At 43.2% G+C, this 14,182-nt stretch overlaps 2 protein-coding genes across 7 annotated transcripts in view; one reads left to right on the top strand and one right to left on the bottom strand.

Moving 5' to 3' along the window:
• myo6a (myosin VIa) overlaps window positions 1-7,453 on the bottom strand; it is a 124,745-nt gene extending 117,292 nt beyond the window's left edge. For all 6 annotated transcript variants that reach the window (XM_041976523.1, XM_041976522.1, XM_041976521.1 and 3 more), the window contains exon 1: window positions 7,272-7,453. The gene's annotated coding sequence lies outside the window, so the exon portion shown is untranslated. The remainder of the gene's footprint in view (window positions 1-7,271) is intronic.
• LOC121634100 (gastrula zinc finger protein XlCGF57.1-like) overlaps window positions 1-14,182 on the top strand; it is a 540,387-nt gene that overhangs the window by 508,645 nt on the left and 17,560 nt on the right. The window lies entirely within an intron of this gene.

The following is a 14,182-nucleotide window of genomic DNA, read 5'->3' on the forward strand; positions in this document are numbered from 1 at the left end:
ACCTGGTGATGTCCTGAAATAAGTTCCACTAGATCCTGACTGCAGGTAATAAATATGCAATGTGGGGAAAATTCATACAAGATGCTTTAAATTTTCACAGAGACTGATTTGATTCAGACCGATTCCCTGAAAAGATTGGTGGAAAATAATTAAAATATGATAAGTGTTAAGAGCTTTATCGTTGATATTTTTAAAGTCTGACAGCTGGAATGTGTATTGGATGTATTTCTCAAATGCGGCATCTTCCAGCTGCTGCGCTGCAATCAGCATCCACATTTTCCACAAGAGGAGCATTACTGTCCTCACATTACTGAGAAAATGGATGTAGAGGCAGAGTAAGGCTGAATAATGACTTAATAAATGCTTTCAGGTTCACTGAATCCGTACGAGCTGCTAATATTAGATCACAAGAGGAAGCAACGGAGTCAACAGTGGTGCCAAAAACTCACCTTACAGAGCAGAAAGTCAAGTTAAGATCAGCTTCTCAAAAGTCATAAAATTGATGTGATAAAATGTTGACACAGCTCCAGTGACCTAAACGGAAGTTACGCTGAGGTAATACTTAACCTGTACAGGAGGCAGCATGAGGTCTGTGTTGTAAAGATGTCTGCAGACACCCGGAAGCAGCAATGCTAACATGTAGCATAGCAACATGATGGGGAGAAACTCAGCTTAAAAAGATCTATCCAGCGTTGGTATCCAAACCAAACACAACTTTAGAGCTTCTGCTAATTTCTCCACATAAACAAGGAGTCGCATGAAAGCAGAGGTTCCAAAGATGTCTGTCTCACTGTGGGTCAGAAACTGGAGCCAGAAATCATGTCTTACTGTTGCTGTTCTGTGGTGAAAAGTTTGGTTCCAGCTCTAAAAACTCTGTTAACGTGTTCCGCTGTGACTCTGAAAGTGAGAGTCCGAAAGTAATGTGGTTTTCTTTCAGGAGGAGATAACCATTTACATGTTCTACCATGTTCCAGGTGAATTTCATCTGACACAGTAACACATATTTGATTCCGACACTTCGATAGTAATCTCACTTCTCAGCTTTTTGTAGAGACCAGGATCATAAACACAGCCTGGTAATTGTGAAGATATGCTTCGTGTATTTTGGAGATGTTCAGACAGGATGTAGAAATAAAAGGCTTTGTGAATCGGAGGTTAAAGAACAAAACTTATCCCAAACCCTCCACATCAGCGGCAGTTTGAAGAACAAGGTTCAGGGCCATATAAAAACTGGCAGCAGCTGAAACACAAATTCCTTAAGAAGTCCTAAAGAGAACCAGATTAACTCGGGTCAAAGTCTTGCTAAAATGAAGCCACTGAAACCTAATGAGCACATGACGAGCCACAGCGAGGAAACGCCACATGAGGAGAAATACGACAAACACACACCTCCTGCACACTTGGGTCAACACTGGTGGTTTCTTTAAGGTGACAGCAGGAGGAAGAATAAACTCAGCTTTCCTAATCCACCAGTCTGCTGGGACTCAGACAACAGAATCTTAAAATCCATAAAAAGGTGCGACTTCCTTACAGCAGGTATTCAAAAAGTTTCAAAGGTCAACGCCACGTTATCCTGACAGGACACATTACAGGCCTCGCTGTTGCCATGGTTACAGTTCTCACCACCATACTGACGCAGTGATGGGTCGGGCTCATTTGCATGCTGACGTGCTCCCAGCAGAGTCAACCAGTGAAGTCCAGAAACGAAGATGAACATAAGAATACAGATCAGACAGTTTGATGCCAAAAATAAATCATCACATCTCCAAACCTGAGGATTAAAAATAGTGTCTGGATTTTTTTACAGTTATGAATAAAAATAAATACTGGTGAAGTGTAGCTCTGACGTAAAACATTTTTCCTCAGAAACGCCATTTGTGGTGCCGTGGAGGGGGTGGGTTGTCTGAGGTTATCCGGGAGCCGTCCCCACAGGTTGAGATAAACTGTGAGATCTAAAGACTGTTTTCCTCATAGCCGGCATATTCATGACCTTTGTCTGGAAGTGCTGGTTTAGTTGCATAATCCAGTAAAGTGTGTGTGTGAGAGTTAAAACACAACATCAGATACGTTTCAGGTCCCTTTGAGACCAGAAACCCCCAACGCAGAACGAGGTGGCCGGGCTCACAGAGGGCGTGTCTGTCGACACTCATCGCCATCAACGCCAAGAGGTCTGCTCAGCGTGGCGCGACTAATTCAACTTACATTCCTCTAACTACAAAGGCTGATAGTAGCGGGGGGGGTTCAACCACCACTAATACACCTCCATCAGAAACAGGATATGGATGAACTCTTCTGCTTCTTCACCAGTGGAAAGCTGATGCTGCCTTCTGGTTCTGATTGGTTTTATCCTTGTTTCAGTTCAAACAGGCCTCAGAAATGTTTTCCAGAGGACTAACGGGGCCGGTCAGACCTTTAGGGACTGAAATTTGATGCAGAAGTCAGGAGATTATAGGGGCGCTGTCTACATCGGTTCAATCTTCAAGTTTCTGACAGGTGGACAGGTGATAACAGGGCTGTAAAATCTCACAGATACAAATCAGGACATAGTTGTAATGTTAAATATGGAGTTACATCAGTACCCAGACCACAGGATTAAATAAGATGCATCATTAACCAGCTGATGGACTTTTAACTGCTGAATCGAGCCATCAAAGTTTGAGTGTAGATCCTGCAGAGTTTACCTGAGATGATCAGAGTATCAGAGGACAAGTCTGCATGCATCCAAACGGTCTGCACGACATTTCAACAGCAGCCCTTACACCTGCACGTTGCAGCATAACCAGCACCATACAGCGCTGGCTCGGGTTACAATCTACACAGCCAAATAAAAAAAGGGAACACGTAATCGTTGCCATCAAACTCAAAGTCAGTCCCACTTCTGGGACATTAATCTGTCCAGTAAGGAAACTGACTGTGAATGAATTTCAGCTGTTTTTGGGGCAAACAGGTAAAAATGAGGCACTTAGCAAGACAACCGTATACAGGACCGGGTCCTGCAGGTGGAGGCCATGGACCATTTCCCTGTCTTCATCCTTTCTGGCTGATTTTTGCTCACATTTGCATCTTGCCAGAGCCAAAACCACTAGAGGTGACATGAGGCATGTTGCTCAGGCAGTGCAGCTCATCCAGGATGGCACATCAGTGCTCGCTGTAGCAGGAAGGTTTCTGTCTCCAGCACAATGTGGAGAGCATAGAGTGTGCTTGTTGCTGCTCAAACTGTCAGAAACTGACTCCATGAAGGTGGTATGAGGGCCCCACTTCCAGAAGTAGGGCCTCTGCTCACAGCCCAACACCATGCAGCCTGACTGTCATTAGCCAGAGAACGCCTGGACCTCCAGACTGGCCATCGGCTTCCTGTGATCTTCACACACGAGAACAGGTTCACAGTGAACATGTGACGGCCGTGAGAGTCTGGAGACGCCGCGGAGAACGTTCTGGTGCCTCCGGCAGGAGGTTTGTAGGGCTGGGCCACATAACCTCAAATCAATATTACGATTAATTGAACATGTTACCTTGATTACAATTAATAAGCAATTATTTTATTATCATTTTATTTTTAGGCCTCAAAGCTAACTGAAGGTTTGCTGCAAATATTTTAGCAGAAGAGCAGATACTGATTTTAAAACAAGTGAAAGGAAGCACACACATGAATATTTTTTAAAATATTTAAGAGAAATTATTTAAATAACTGACATGAGCAGGATTACATCGATTATTGTGCGGTGAATTCCTGGACACTACTACAGCACAAACCACAACTAAGTCATCACAAGATAAAAACAGTTATTCCAGACTTTTTGCAACCACATCTGGATGAGGTCAAAGGTAATTACAGCACCTGTTACCTGCCTGACTGCTGACGGCTGATAATCTCACCCTGCTGACATGATTAAAGCTGCAGAAACCAAGCAAGTCAAACCAAAACGATCTGGTCTGGTTTTTTCCTGAGCTGCCAAACTACTTGTGATTTTCTGGTCTTTAATTAAATATACCAACAATGGAAAGAAGCCAAGCAATGACAGAAATAAAAATGCTGTTAAGGAAATGTCCGTTACTGTATTAGACTTTTTATATTAGATCATCCTCTAAAGCAGAGATACACACACCTAATAACGCTTACTGGTGTTACCGACACCGCCGCTGGAAGTGGCAGCTCCTAACACGGACTCTCAGATGGACCACAATAACAAGCCCGTTTACAAGACCATCCTCATCCGATAGGTGGGAGTAATCAGATTACTGTAATCTACTTATGAAATGTGATATAAAAAAAAAAAAAAACCCTGGTTTACATGTTCCAGTCTATTTCCAGTACACGCGTAGTGATGTCACTTCCTGTCTTTGTTGAACATGGCGGTGCCCAGTCGTAGCATTAGCCGCTAATGTGGGAGCTGGTAAGATAATAAACTTTGTTTATACTCAGACTTCCTGCTGCTGCACGCCATCGTGTTTTTCTTTTTTTGTTCCACTCACGTTCGGACTTCCTCGCTTTGATGGGACGCAGCTTTTTGCACATGCTCAGGTGTAAGAAAAACTCTATAAATCAGACGTGGGTCTACATGCACAAAGAGAGTACTGGGTCAGATGTTAATCCAATTTCTCATAATCTGATAACATATCTAATAAAGTATATAAAATTATGCCATCAGACAATATGTTAGATGTTTCCCTGTTTCAACCCACCTGACTCAATATGCACAACTTCAGATCTGGTGGAGCAGGGAAACATCTAAAACCTGCAGGACCAGGATTGCCCACATAATCACTAAAATTATCTGATAACTCCAGAAATCAGGTAAGGACCAGATTCTTGGTGTGCATGTAAAACAGGCTCAGTGTTTTTAATGAGCAATCAGACCAGGGTTTCATAGGTTTACTTTAGTTCCAGACCCCCATCTAGTTCCTCCAAACCATTTTCTCTTGTATTTGTCTTGAATGCCCAACATAACAGCAAAAGAGACTCGAGGCTTAGTTTACATGGTTTTTGCCTTATTTTTGACAGATTTGGTGCACATAGGAGAGAACAGGAACAACTTAACCACTAATGGTGTTATTACTTAGTAGAAGCCAAATCCAACTCTCCAGATTAAAAATTCACTTCCTGGATATTCCAGTAACTCCTCGACTACATGGGCCTCCAGCTGTTTCCTCCGCAGTGTTACAATGAAGGGAAAACACCACATGACACCAGAAAGAAGACCAAACATGACCATTAAGACCAGAACATAGGAGGAGGCACTCGCATGCGCCTGCTGCTCCAACTTCTCCAGTTCTGAATCCTGAGCCTTCTCATGTATTTTAAGTGGATAAAGATGCACATAAACAGCTTATCCTCAATAAGACACTTGGCCTGGGGCCATTACCCAGGATGCTTTGAGTGGTCACAACATCCCTGCAGCCAGAAGTTAATCATGTCCAGACTTCTGGAGCAAAACAAACTAAGTTTTTCCTTTACGTCCAACAAACAGGTTGGTCATGCCGACTCAGAGAAAACTGTTCTTATCTGACGAGGACCTGGACACAGTCCTTCATGCTGTAATCTCTCAGCTGGACAACTCCAGGTATGTGGGGACTCCGTGAAACTCAACTACAACTAGTTCAGAATACAGCGGCAGGACTTTAACTGGACCAAAGGAAAAAACAGCACATCACTCCAGGTTTGGTTCGTTTTACAGATTGTCTGAGAAGGTCAGGTTTAACTTTATTATTTCTTTTTACAAGCCAGTGTGACATGTTAATCCTGCTTCCCACACCCAGGTCACGTCAGTCATCCTCCTGACTACTGCTTTCTTTTTTGGCCAGACTCTTCTTGTCTGTGCTTTATCTGTTGTCTCATTAGTTTTTGTTTTGGTTTTTTTTTATATATGTTTTAGTTTTCATTTTTTGTTTTGATATTTGGATGACCTCACTTCTTGTTACAGACTTTTTTTTTTAACTGAAGCACTTTGAAATTAACTTGTGTTTGTAAATGTGCAACACAAATGAAGGTGCTTCTTCATCAGGTTGTGTTTAGTTGATGCTTTAGCAGAGTTAACTAACCCAATCAGCATGCAGAGATTGAGGATCATTTCCTCAACAGAACCTGAATCCTTGAAGTTCCTGAGCCTCCCCCAACTCAGGAAGAGCGGCTTGCTCATGTTAATACCATTTCCTTCAGTGATATGAAGCAACCACCTCCTTATCTCTTTTCCCAACTCATGCATTCTTGACTCCTCTCCATACATCTTAGCATCCTTCTTCAAGCGTCCTTCCTCCTCTGGTTGCATTTTAGGAACTGAAACATCCTTCAAGTTGTTTAGTGACAAATTTCCAAGTAATAGTGAGGAAGACTGATGATAAAGGAGCCCAGGAGGCGCACGAGCCTTGTGGCAATGCAGCTATAAAACAAGGACACAGAGAAAGGAGCAAAAGTCCAAGTCCCATCAGGAATAGAGTTTGCTGTAAGAGAGGCCTCCACCCTAAACACACATTTTGATATTCAAAGCTATTTAACCGTCTTAATGCGCTAAAATAAGCGCATCTTAACAGTACAAGCCATCATGTGTAATTCACACTGCCCAGAATTCAAAGCCGCTCCAGCCAAGCTCAGTCCAAACAATGAGAGCTCTTATATAATCATGCAACACAAATAAAGCCACAGCACTGCCTTGTTCGCTGCATCCACCCCACCAAAGATGCCACATTATCTTTTACCATCGATCAGCCGATTCTAGAAAAACAGCGTCCAGATCAGCAGCCACAGCCTCTTTTTCCTGCTCCAGCTGAGCAGCAGCGGTGTGCTGGGAGTCTGCAGGCCGCAGCCGAGCTTATGTTGTGGGATGAGACCTGTCAGAGCTGCTGCTGTCCAACAGCACCGCCTGGCCGGGTTTCAGCTCGTTTCCAGTCCGGTGTCCTCTAACATGGTCCGGCAGCTTGCTTAGCCGCTCGCGCCGGCTCGCGCCTTCACTGCCCGTTAACACAACTTTAAACAGCCGGATGTTTAAATGAGGTTTGTCGTCGGCTCCTCACAACAAAAGCTGAACAAACCCGAGCACAAGTTACGATTTCAGAAATGAGTGTATGAAAACACGATGTTTGGCGACGGATATTTGACTACAACCCGCCGTGTCTTGTGTTCGGCTCTCGGCTCCGTGTCGGCGGAGACCTGGCAGACTCACCGTGCTGCTGGCGGCTAGCACCGGGACGCCGCCGCGTCCTGTAGCCCGTCAGCTAGCTAACATCACGGTGGTGTTTGCAGATTTTCTCCCGGGGCAAACGCCGGTGGTACCTACCTCGTCTGCAGGGAAGCTCCCAGGTGTCCGCGCCTCGTTTTACCAAAAAATAGATCTATCTTAATTCCAGAGAAGAAGAAGAGCGCAGCCTGGAAACAGCCGGTTATCGCTGGATAATCTGTGTGATCTCCGGTAGGTTGGTCCACACTCTGCCCGACCAGCAGCCTCCCACTCCCGCAGCAATCATGGGAATCGGGCCCTGTGACGTCACAGCCCGTGTATATTTATATAGTGCCCGGCGGAAGGAGACGGCCTACAGGGGGCGCTGTGGTTCAATTCAGGCTCTCTTTTTTTCTCTCTTTTTCTCTTTTTTCTCTCTTTTTTCTCTTTCTCAATTTCAACAGTTATAAAATATAGGGAACTTCTCATATATATATATATATATATATATATATATATATATATATATATATATATATATATATATATATATGTATATATATATAACTGAACGTGTTTGATGGTCACCTTCACATGGCAGAATGTGTGAATGTGCTGTTATTGTTGCTTGTTTGTTTGTTTGTTTTGTTTTGCCATCTAGTGGCCAAAAGGTAACAACAAATGTTAAGTTAAAGAGTTTATTTGGATGTTCCCATTCCTGCTAGTTTGTTCAAAATAAAACCCCTGTAACCATTTAAAACATTTCTGCGATGCAGCCAGTGTTTTCAGACAAAGATCTTTCACAGACACGGTTCTAGTTCTGACTCCGTTCTTCAGTCTCAGATCATCGGGGGGTTTTAGCGAAGAGCAGACTTAACTCTGCAGAGGTAAAACATAAATATCTTGGAGATTTTGTCCTAAAAATGACGAATGATATCCAGCAGTTTTGGGATGGATATGCAACACCTCGTCCAGCTCCACGTTTGTCTTTTTACTGTCGCGGTGTTTCTAATTCACTCTCAGAAGTTGACTAAAATCACTTGTATCACTGTTGTATTAAAGAAAATGTATAAAAAGTTATTTCCTCTCATTGTGGTGGAGAAAACTAATGAAGATGGACCCTAACAGAAGACCCTCAGGTTGAAACAGCAAAGCTGTGAAGACGTCTGTGCAGCGACGTGCGGTGAAGTTTATGGTTGGTGAGGCTCTGATTTACAATTGTAAGAACTGAAAAGAGCTTCTTATTTCAATATTCATTCAACAGCATGCAACTGGTAATGCTTCATATCAGCATTCCTCTTTCATTTACACTCACACACCCTCTGTTACTAACTCTTCAGTGAGAAAAGTAGCTACTGGCGTCCTAAAAGTCGTTGGAAATCGCTAAATGTCATCATCTAATGTGCATAATAACCTGGTACATGGAGCTGCTGTGGAGAGGAACGTCATGGGAAAGACAAAAATGGACAAAAAGCCAAGCTAAAATGTTTAAAAAGGCCAAACTAATAAAAATAAAACAAATTATTTGGTTAATATTTTCTTTTATTCTAGTTTAATTTTATTAAGTGTAGATTGTTTTCTAATTAGGAGGCTGCAACATTAAACAACACTTGTTTTTCCTCCACACTCTTCATTAATAGACATTAATATCTGACGGTAAGCCAGCCGAGATCCTCCTGCAGCAGCTTTGAACGTTTCATTTCCAGCCTGGTCATGAAACAGGAGATCATCTCCTGCTCTGAATGCAGCTGCTGCCAGAAGCCTCTTCTGGTTGCTTTTGGACAGGAGGAGCCTGCACAGCAGCACCTACTCCTCACTGAGAAGAATAAACTACTTTTATACACGTAAGTCTACAAAAGTCTCCAATACTGAAAAAGTCACTGGATTTGTCTCTAGTCGCTTTAAAAACAAACAAAAAAGGTCGCTAAGTTGGAAACATACACACACCGTGTTGGTGTGTGAGTGTTGGTGTGTGAGTGCGCCCCCTTGAGGTGAGGCAGAGTACTGTTTGCCTCACCTGCTGACGTTTCTCTGCACTTTATTGTACGATAAACGGGAATATTTCTCTCACAAATACATTAAATACATTACACAGACTGTAGAGAGTCGTATTGATGCTGAGGAACAGAAAACGTGTCATGCAACCCAGTTTGTTTTGAATGGTCCAGTCAGAGCTGAGGCACAGCTCACCGGGTTTCTGCACTGGATTTGATCAGGAAATACTCAAATTTGGCAATTTTTACTTAATAAACTGTCAAAAACGTGTTAGAGTCATACTGAAAATGGATTTTAACACATCAGTGGAAAATATTAATATTTATAGTATGTTTTATTCTTTATCATGCCTCACCTGACGTCACTGCGTCTGTGTTTTCCATGTTAGCTTTTCCGTTTCAGGATTCATTCGTCACCAGCATAAATTAGGCCGATTACTTATTAGCACACATATAGAATAGAATAACTTTATTGTCGTTGTACATTATACAACGAAATTGAGCGCAGTCCTCCCCAGTGCATGTGTAAATAAATAAATAAATAAAATCAAATAAAAACAAGTAAATAAATCACTGAGATAAAAATGCAAAGTTAAAAAAAAACACACACACATCCGTACATCCAACTAATTCATTAATGGCTCCCTAATATTGCACAGAAAAGTTGAATTTTGTATTAAAGAGACTCAAATTATGGCAGCATTTAAAACTGGCTCTTGGATAAAAACTGTTCTTTAGTCTATTTGTCTTTGCTTTATTTGTCCTGTGTCTTCTGCCCGAAGGCAGCAGTGCAAAGACAGAGTATCCGGGGTGGGATGAGTCCCGTAAAATGTTTTCTGCTTTTTTTGAGGCAGCGGGAACTGTATAGTTCTTCCAGAGATGGGAGAGGGAACTGTATAGTTCTTCCAGAGATGGGAGAGGGAACTGTATAGTTCTTCCAGAGATGGGAGGGGGAACTGTATAGTTCTTCCAGAGATGGGAGAGGGAACTGTATAGTTCTTCCAGAGATGGGAGGGGGAACTGTATAGTTCTTCCAGAGATGGGAGAGGGAACTGTATAGTTCTTCCAGAGATGGGAGGGGGAACTGTATAGTTCTTCCAGAGATGGGAGGGGGAACTGTATAGTTCTTCCAGAGATGGGAGAGGGAACTGTATAGTTCTTCCAGAGATGGTAGGGGGAACTGTATAGTTCTTCCAGAGATGGTAGGGGGAACTGTATAGTTCTTCCAGAGATGGGAGAGGGAACTGTATAGTTCTTCCAGAGATGGTAGGGGGAACTGTATAGTTCTTCCAGAGATGGGAGAGGGAACTGTATAGTTCTTCCAGAGATGGGAGAGGGCGGCCGTTGATCTTCTGTGCTGTGGTGGTCGCCCTCTGGAGCGCTTTCCTGTCCGCCGCTGTGCAGCTAGAAAACCAGGCACAGACACAATATGTTAAAACGCTCTCAATGGAGCAGCGGTAGAAGGACACCAGCAGTTTCTCACCCAGGTTGTTCTTCTTTAAGAGACTGAGAAAGTACATTCTCTGCTGGGCCTTCTTCACCAGAGCAGTGGTGTTAGCGCTCCAGCTCAGGTCCTGCTGGATGGTAACGCCCAGAAACTTGAAGGCAGCCACCCTCTCCACACAGTCCCCGCCGATGTACAGAGGCTGAATGTCCGTTTTCTTCCTCCTGTAATCCACTACCAGTTCCTTGGTCTTGGTGGTGTTTAGGACCAGCTTGTTGTCCCCACACCAGACACAGAGCCGCTCCACCTCGTCCCGAAAGGCGGACTCATCCCCCCGAAGATAAGCCCCACCACAGTGGTGTCATCAGCAAACTTGATGATGGTGTTGCTGGGGTGAATGGAGGTGCAGTCATGGGTGTAGAGGGTGTAGAGGAGGGGGTTCAGCACCCGGCCCTGTGGCGAACCAGTGTTGAGGCTGAGGGCTGTGGACATGTGGACGCCTACTCTAACCCTCTGAGAGCGGCCTGTCAGGAAGTCCAAATCCAGAGGCAGATGGAATTGGAGAGTCCAAGGGTCTGTAGTTTGGACTTCAGTCTGTGTGGGAGGATAGTGTTAAAAGTGGAGCTGAAGTCTACAAAGAGCAGCCTCGTAACTCCCTGACTGCTCCAGGTGTGACAGAGCAGTGTGGAGAGTGGTGGTGATGCCGTCCTTTGTGGATCTGTGTGCCCTGTATGCAAACTGGTGACTGTCCAGTGTAGGTGGGAGGCCGTTTTTCAAAGCACTTCATGATGACCGGGGTGAGAGCAGCTGGTCTGTAGTCATTTAGGCTGCTGATTGTAGACTTTTTGGGCAGAGGGATAATGGTTGAGGACTTCAGGCAGGCTGGGACAGTGGACTGGAGTAAGGACTGGTTGAAAATCTTGGTGAAGACCTCCGCCTGCTGGTCCGTGCAGTCCTTCAGCAGCCATCCAGCAATGCCATCTGGTCCAGCAGCCTTCCTCGGATTTACAGCCCTCAGTGTGAGCCTCACCTCATGTTCCTCCACAGAGAGGGAGGGGTGGTGCAGCTACCTCCGGTGGCTCCATCTCGAAGCGGGCAAAGAAGAGGTTAAGCTCCTCTGCCAGCGAAGGGCCCCCGTCGACAGCAGCGAGGTTGGGCCTGTAGTTGGTGATATGCCGGATCCCTTGCCACCCCAGCAGGTGCTGGACCTCTCTGGTCGTCCAGGGTTTCTGACTGGGATAGACCCGGATGCATTTGTCCACAGCAACAGTGTCGGTACAGAGTTTGATGTAACCCAGGACTGCTGCTGTGTGCTCCTCCAGGTTCGGGTGGTGAAAAATGTCCCAGTTGGTTCTCTCAAAACAGTCCTGCAGCTGGTGAGAGGCCCCTTCAGGCCAAGTTTTAACAGTCCTTATTGTGGAAGGAGCCTGTTTCCTGAGGGAAGAGCACGAGTGGGTGGTCAGGACCATGCAGGACAGCAAAGTCTTGTTGTTACCAAGGCAGGTCAATGGGTTATTAGATCTCACTACCTGAAGCACTTCACACAGTAATGACTCTTTAGTGTTGGTTATTGCATTGTTGGAGCTGGTTTAGAAATAAAAAGGGAAAAAGAAACTGGAATGTTCATGCACCATTTGTGATAATAATATGTGAATAAGTGTGTTAAGTAAAGAGATCCAGATGAAAGAAAGGAAACAGCAATTCAGACGATATTTTTTCAAAGTCAAAGTCAGCTTTATTGTCAATTTTGCAGCACGTTCAGGACAAACAGAACTAAAATGACAGTTCTCTCAAACCTCGGTGCATAAAATACAAGAATGTAAGCCACTAAACAAAACAAACCAAACAAGTTCTATCACTAAGTAAATAAAACATGATAATAAATAGACAAGACAAATATACGTTCCTGGTTATAGTGCAAAAAAAGCAGACTGAGTTAACTTATGGTCTGGTTAAAGTGGCAGCTTGTTCCTGAGAGTGTAAAAGGTTCAAGTGTTGATGGAGAGTGTCAGAGTCCAGGATGTGTGGAAGGGGGGCAGAGCAGGGAGAGAGTTCAGCATCCTGACAGCCTGGTGGACGAAGCTGTCCCTCAGTCTGCTGGTCCTGGCACGCAGGCTACGCAGTCTCCTTCCTGATGGTAGCAGGCTGAAGAAGGTGTGTGAAGGGTGGGTGGGGTCTCTCACCATGCAGAGGGCTTTACGGGTGAGGTGAGGTGGAGATGTCTTGTAGGTCGTGGAGCAGGCGCGGTACCATCAGAGTTTTTTATATTCTATTACTTATGTTAATATTCATTGTACCGTACTTGGAAAGATTTCCTTACTGATGTTGGGAATGCCAGTAAATTTCTAGTAATATAATATTGAATACAGGGTTCAAGCCTCAAGTTAAGAGTAAAGAACTACACTTCAAAGAAAACAAGAAAAGACGTAACAATAGAATTATTGTTCCGTGTTTATGTTGTTGTTCTGGGGGCAGATTTAAGTGATGCACATACATAGAGATGTGAGTTGGTGAGAGCTGGCTGAGTGTTGGATTGTTAATAAAGTTACAACTAATAAGAAACTAAAGAGGAGTTTCATCGTACATTCAGTGATATTTAATTAAAGAGGAAACATAATAAAAAACATATTATGCAAATAATAAAATAATCCAGAGTAGAATAGTTTAAGATGTCATCATGATAAGACTTAGAGCTGTGTGTTGTAAAATATTATCTTATTTTCTAAATAAACGTTAGTAACATTTCAGCAGAATTTAATAAAGAAAACAAAAAAGCAGGTTTACAGCAGCAGACTTTTGCTAGCAAAGCCTCACCGCATCCATCTTTATTATTTTTACCTTCTTTAGTAGCTCATCTTCAATTAAAATAAACAATAAATATTAATTTGGGCAATGCAAGTGATTTATCTTTTATTTATTCTGTGTAAGATATTTGTGGATTATTTGTAATGTAGTTGTAGATACAGATTGTTTGGCTGGTTTCCGGCTACATGTTAGCAAATTGATGCCACTATCGTCATATCAAACACAGCCGCATAGAAACCATTTTATTTTGAATAAACTAGCAGGAAGTGGAACTTTAATGTACATTCTCTAACTTTACACATATTGTAGTTACCAACATTGGCCACTAGATGGCAAAAGATCTTCGCTGATTACCGTTTGCAGCGAGTAGATCCTTATTTTAGAGAAACATGACCACATTACCAAATACTCTCTTTTTGGAACTGTTTGGTGGATGACATAACAGAGACCCGAGACATCTGATTACCAGCAAAGTAGAATAAATTCTTTTAAAATTATTTATAGATTTTAACCAGTCAATAACTATGTCAAAGTTAAATTTAAGACAGATATTGGTGTGAATTGTAGTTTTGGTGAGATTCCCCGAGAATCTGTTGTACTTTTGTTTTGGTGTTGCCCTGATGTTCAAACCTTTTGGTGAAAGTTGTGTTTTTATTGCAGAGAATATTGAGTTTTGTACTATTTTGGAAAGATAAATCATTTAGTATCCCATATGACCATAAACATATTAATATTCTAAACCGGGGTCGGCAACCTTTACCACTCAAAGAGCCGTTTGCACCCGTTTC

This window comes from Melanotaenia boesemani, chromosome 22 (genome assembly GCF_017639745.1).
Source record: "Melanotaenia boesemani isolate fMelBoe1 chromosome 22, fMelBoe1.pri, whole genome shotgun sequence".
NCBI classification, from domain to species: Eukaryota; Metazoa; Chordata; class Actinopteri; order Atheriniformes; family Melanotaeniidae; genus Melanotaenia; species Melanotaenia boesemani.